Genomic DNA, 6,587 nt, shown 5'->3' with positions numbered 1-6,587 from the left:
GCATTATTACAGTAACAACAAAAGGAACCATATCACGAAAATTATGGGAGCAAACACAGAACAGAAAATTGCATTTTAAATAAATACTTTAATGATCCATTATGGTTATACGAATAATTACTACAAGACTTCAAGAGTCTTCAGGACTGTCTATCTGGACCAGAATGCTTTGTAGACGAAGTTGTAGAGCTTGACAATTTTTTACGCCTCATGTTTAGAATTTGCAAAAAATTAAAAAAATTGAGGGACTGAAGTGACTTACTGAGGTAAATACTATTGCGATCAAAGTTCCATGCGCTCACTCTTATCCGACCATTTCTGTCAATTAATGTCAACCCTAGGCTCGCACTTGTGTCAATCATCCGGCAAAAACAAAAGCAAACGGTCGAAGGAAATTATTTCCTAAGTCGCGTTTCTTTCATTTAATTGGCACCTTTGAAATAAGCATTGTTGGCAACTGCAAAGTGAAAGGGCATCGTGGAATTATGCCTCAAGCCCTTTTCCTGAGAACACTCAATTGATTTGCTCACGTATTCAATAAGTGAGCTATTGTCACAGCAGTATCTGCCTGTCTCTGTGTCACTCTGTCTGTCAGTCAGTGGGTCAGTGCACGATATCTCACAAACACTCATCAAAATATGAGTCGAATGATTCATAAGCTGTTTTGGAATGGCAAGAACCAGATAGGTTTTGGTAGGTGTGATTTGCATAGCTTCCTCTAATTTTCATAATTAATGATTTCGGAAAAAAGTGATAAAAATCGAGAACAAATTGCACAAACTCTGATGAGATTTGCCGGAAAATATTGTGAGGTGACATAAAAGTTAATTGAGTTTGGCATTTTTGATGAAGTTTTGCACCTAGAATTAAATAAAAAAGTTGCCTGCATCGGAATGAGATTTTGCGTATACATTCTATCATGGTTTTCGTGTATGGGTAAGAACCGATTAGACTTTCCGTGGGTGTGGCTTGTATACTTAATTGTCCTGAAGTGAGATGTGCTCACAATGACTGCATCGTACGGAGATGAATCTTGCATCACATGTTGATCACACAAACAGTTCCGTATCTGTAATTTCTCTGAGGTCGTTTGTATATTTTACAAATTACAGATCTGGAGGATCTTCAAGAAAGTTAATGATTTTTTTTCCATGTCCAGTGATGACACAAAGACATATCAGTAAATAAAACACTTGGCAGTTCGGGTTAGTTAATTCCTAATTTGCATATTTAATGATACTTTTAATTATAAATCATAAATCCATTGTGAACCTTGGTAAAGATATTGTTCACATCAATATTCATCATATATTATATTCTAAAGTGATACTGTATACACTATTAACATTGCATCACAGTCCTATTGTAGGGTCGTGGTTTTAGCAAGAGAACCCGCCTCCCCTCGATGTTTGTTTGTTTTCAATCGCCTCGGGCTTGCTTCCCTCGGGATTCCAAAGCAAGATACACAGTGGTGTCGGTAGTTTTCTCAAAGCAAAGAAGAACAGTACATAGAGACTGAAGCACACCGACCGTCCTTCTACTTCGGAAATCACCGAGAAAAAAGTAAAGCTTGACAACATCACACAATTCGAGGCTTTAAATTTTTTCGAGTATTAGTCAGATAAAAATATCAACGTCGCGTTATTGATGAGATTGAAAATACTAGTATAAACGCCTCACACAACCGCCAGCGTTTGATAATGACTCCAGCTTTTGAGCTTTTGAACAAGATGGCACCTGGGGTGTCTTCCAAGAGCGTGTCTTTCTCTTCTAGCCTTTCAGATACTAACCCCCTTCTCATTTATCGTTCTGGTCCTTGCACATTAGGTAAACGCCTTCCTTTTACGACGACAAGTAAATACTTCATCAAGCAAATAAACCTTCGGGCGCAATTTCTATTGTTTGTTGCACCATCGAAATGGAGGCTGCTTTTAGATATGGAACTTTGGAATAAAATGCTATACCTAATTCGACGTGTTAACGTCACATGTATAGCGGATCGATAGTTCGAACATTCCTGCATCTATTGCGGTTAATTCGTCTATGAACTTGACGCTGATGTTCTCGTCGAACTTGAACAATAAAAATTGAAGCTTATGTAAGCGACCCCGAAAGTGAACGTCCGTAGAATGAAACTTCAATGGACAACTATTGTAGGCTAGAGCCTACAGCCTGCAGCGGGTTTCTGGTGCCACATATTGTAAGTCATTACGTCATCAACATAGGATGGTTTGTCCCCCTCGAATGGGATACCGCTGATATTTCACTCATCCCCTAATGTAACAGGCCACGATAATTCACAACTGAAAAGAAACGAAATGAGGTGATCCATTAAAGAAGTTGAAACAATGAGGTCAATCATGGAATGCAAAGTCTGTATTGTCGGGACTTGGAAAGATTTCAGTTGGGCGAAAATAAAGAATGTTCTCTCTCTCTCTCTCTCTCTCTCTCTCTCTCTCTCTCTCTCTCTCTCTCTCTCTCTCTCTCTCTCTCTCTCATATATATCGCAAAGCGTGAAATTAAAATCTAAACTTAAAACTGTATGCCATTGGTTGTAATGAGATTAGTTGACGTACATAAAACATCGAAATTCGAAAGTTGCCTACCCAGAAAGTGCAAACGCATCATTCCGAACACCCTGCAATCATAATGCCATCGCCTAAAATTCATTTCTGTACACATTGGATTTAAGTGATGAACTCCTAAGTTTTGCCGATCGTTTCTCGACACATGAGGTAACTATCGCCCCGCCCGTCGTTCGCTTAAAGCCTCTTGACGGTACCTTCTTTTCACACTGACACGCTTAAGAGAACGGGAGTGGTAAGCAACCGAAAACGATTGTTGCAGTTCGTTCATGCGCGATTCGTTACTCTGTCTCCGCAGCAAGAAAGCCCAACGATTGTGATTGGAATTTTATCCCTTTATGACAAGCACTGTAACCTTTCATAACGTTACTATTACCCATAAAACCTCTGTACACACGAACACACACACAAACGCTTCAATCTCGAAAAGTAGGACGCCATGGAAACGTGCAATGAATTCTATCACCTTGACCTGCTTTTGTTAGTATCTGTATAATCACGATTAAACATAATTGCGAATATCGAATACCCAAGTTTTGCGTTTAATATTATCAAAATACTATTATAAGTAGTTTTAGCTTGACGTTGTAAAATGATGACGTTACTGTCGGGGTCAACGGTCACGACAAACTCGAAAACCTGAGATTAAAGTAGTGAGTTAAAATTTCGCATTTTACAGAACACAGAGATCGAAACTTTCCCTTTCCTGACAAGATATTTAGCCGATGATGCGGTATTTAGAGCATCAGAAAATGCAGTACTGTACCAGCAACTAAATTATTTTACTGTAACGACCGATACACGAAATGCCTTCTATGAAAATTTTAAAAATAGGAAATCTTAATGTCTCTTCATGAAGGAAAGGTATGGATGTGATTAAACTACTTATCAATAAAATATAGTATAGACACAGTCCCTCCACCCACCACGGACTGTAGTATAGAGAACGGGTTACGCCTTGATTACATAACTTTCAACGTCCAAGCTCGAGGACACTTTTAAACCTTGAGTCCAAAACCCCGATAAAATGATTGTCTATTTCTACCAGGCACTCTGCTGTAACCTAGACAGCATACTACATCATACGAAGGAAGAAAGTATGGCTCAAAGTAACGGGTCCAAAATGTTCCCCTCCTGCAGGCTACCAAACGAAAATAGCGTTAGGCCAAGAAAAATTAAAAGTTTGTTTCTCATCCTAGACATATTGCAAAAATGATGCGGTGACGCGGTTTTTTTTGCTTCTCAATTTTTTTTATTCTTCAACCAACAAGAACGCACAAAAAAAACATGAAAACGACATAGGAATGCACGCAGACATAAATGCACTGCAGTGTTGCTTCAGTATTTTTGTATTGCAACAGTTCTGTGGTTTGACTTTTAGTGCAGCAATGCACATGTCTGACAGCTGAAAATAGGAACATATGTGTACAGTTCTGAATGGAATGTTAGTGTTTACCATGTTTACAGTTCTGTTTTATACAGCACTGTGATATGCACTATCGTCGCGTATTTTTGCGGATTTTTTTATTTTATGTCCTCATGAGCAGAAAAAAAAAGGTTGGGGCGGCGGGTCTGAATTGACGCGCGCGAGGATGAGAAACAAACTTTTTATTTTTCTTGGCCTTAATGACATTAAGCCTATACTCCCATTTTGATTTGCATACGTACACGAATCACGTTCACTATATCATACAGGCCAGTATTTCAACAGGACCTGGAGTTTCAGCGGAGCTTTGAATATCTAATGAGTCAACATCAAACTATTGTTTATAGCAAACTAAATTGAGAATATCGGAGAAAATCTACGCATGAAACTAAAGGTCAATGATTGACGTTATTTTTAGCAGGATCTTCAGTTTAGAGATGACAACTATACGACTTTCCCAATCAAAACAGACCGATGAAAACAGTTCGAACAGTAGATCAGTTGTATTTGAAACTTTCCAGTAACTCGATAAAAAGCTTTCACTCTTACTCAAGATTTTTGCTTTTGTTCAAAGTACTAGTATCTGTTAATGAGTAAAATAACTGAGTAAAATTATTCAAAACTGCCTCGTCAACATCCCACGCTCAAACGTGAGCATTTTAGAAAAAAAATATTATCTTACAGTTACAACAGTACGAGAGCTGCATCAAATTACAATTCTCCAGCGCAGTAAATGTCAACGGTCCGTGTTCTGATGCAAACATAAGGTTGGAGTAGTCAAAATTGCAACTGAACGACAACCGCCTTTAAATTGAAAACGTGAATTTCTTCTTTATTTTTCGAATATCTATTCCTCCGGCTACCTCAGATTTGCTGGACAAAAATTGTTTCGGAGTTAAATCGACCAACCAAAACACCAAAGGGATTGGGCGTTTAGACGACATTGAACTTTCGAGATCACATTATAAGAAATGATATACTGTTAAAGGGGCAGTTTTTATCAGCTTTGTCTCTGAGCAAATTAACCAACTGTGCAAAACTTTCAAACTAAAACAACACGAACTGTCAATGTCAATTACCACCAATGTGAGAACAATGGATTCTGGATTGCCATTTTAAAGCAGATAACAGGGCATGCATATTACCACTTACGGTAGTTTTGATTTTGGATTTGACATTGTCACTGAAATGATACAAATCGTTTTCTCTACTTTTCAGTCAGAATATTCATGATGATGGACCATCAACAGTGCTCTGTGTATTAGCTTCCCTTTGAATTAAGGCCAAACTCCACTCTCATTAACATTACATAACACCATATTTGCGTTTTTTGTACGCGAACTGTACACCAACTCATCCATATGTCATGGTTCAAGAGAGTGAATAGAGAACTGATATAATATTTGTTCACAAATATGTGACACACAGAGAGAGCATTGTCTTTAGATATATAAGAATGCCGGGTCAGCTAAATTGTACGATTATGGATTTCCACTTGTGTAAACATGTCTGAGCCAATTTTCCAGTTATTACTAGAATGCGCGGCCTTGGGGACAGATATTCTAACTCCCAAACTTTTATAACTCTTTTCTGATCTACCACTTGTGGGGGCTCATTTTGAAGCTGTTGAAGAAATAAAAACTTTCACCGTCTTAGTTTTTCAAAAATCGAAAATTTGATTCTTCTTCATAGAGTTAAACAGGGGTGGTGGCCATTTTGAATTTCAAATTTCGGTAAAAGTAAGGTAATTTGTTTCTCTAGTGCTGAAATTTGCACGGTGACCCCTGATTTTTATTCTTGATTTTGAAAGAGAATGGTTGAAAGATTTCTTACGGAAAGTTTGAGCAAAAGATTAAGTCTTTCACTTTCGAGGCGCATACTACCTTAAGGCAGAATGATTCTCGGCGAACTCGTATTCAAACTCAAATGTTTACGAATTTTGGACTTATTTTGAAGCTCATAGAATGAATAAATTTTCAACGCCTTTATATCTTTGCGTAGATCGGGTTTTGGGTTAGGCATGGGACTAGTATAGCCTGGATGTGAAGTAGAGACCGGGCGCTTGTTTTGAAGTTCACTTTGTGTTGTTTGATACCTGTACTGGTAATATCTAACAGCCGAATCGGCCAAACTTCGTGTAATAACCCCTAATTATTACACGCGTCAATAGGGTTTGAAACGTCTGATGTACAGAGTATGTGCTAGTCAGGCACGTGGTACTAAATTAGCAATATGAGACACTTTCACTGATCAATTAGTCTAATTGTTGAATTGTCTCGTATTGTTGACGATACCGGCATGGTATTGTAATTACTGACAGTAAAGAAATGCACAGTTACATCTTTATGACAACCACTGTTATCTTTCGTTACTGTTTCCAATGTGTCGGACCACCATTTTCAAATTGTTTTCAAAAGTTTTAAGAGGAATGGAAGACTGTTGGTTTGAAGCCCTGTACCTTTGCGAACGTCGCTGACAAATCATAATGCTATTTTGACACAATGACTGTATTACATCTATTGCATTCAGTGAAACGGCGTACAGTATGTGACACGTGCACGCCATAGCCATACAAT

This window comes from Ptychodera flava, chromosome 15, assembly GCF_041260155.1.
Source record: "Ptychodera flava strain L36383 chromosome 15, AS_Pfla_20210202, whole genome shotgun sequence".
In the NCBI taxonomy this organism is placed as follows: Eukaryota; Metazoa; Hemichordata; class Enteropneusta; family Ptychoderidae; genus Ptychodera; species Ptychodera flava.
This window is presented reverse-complemented; position numbering follows the sequence as displayed.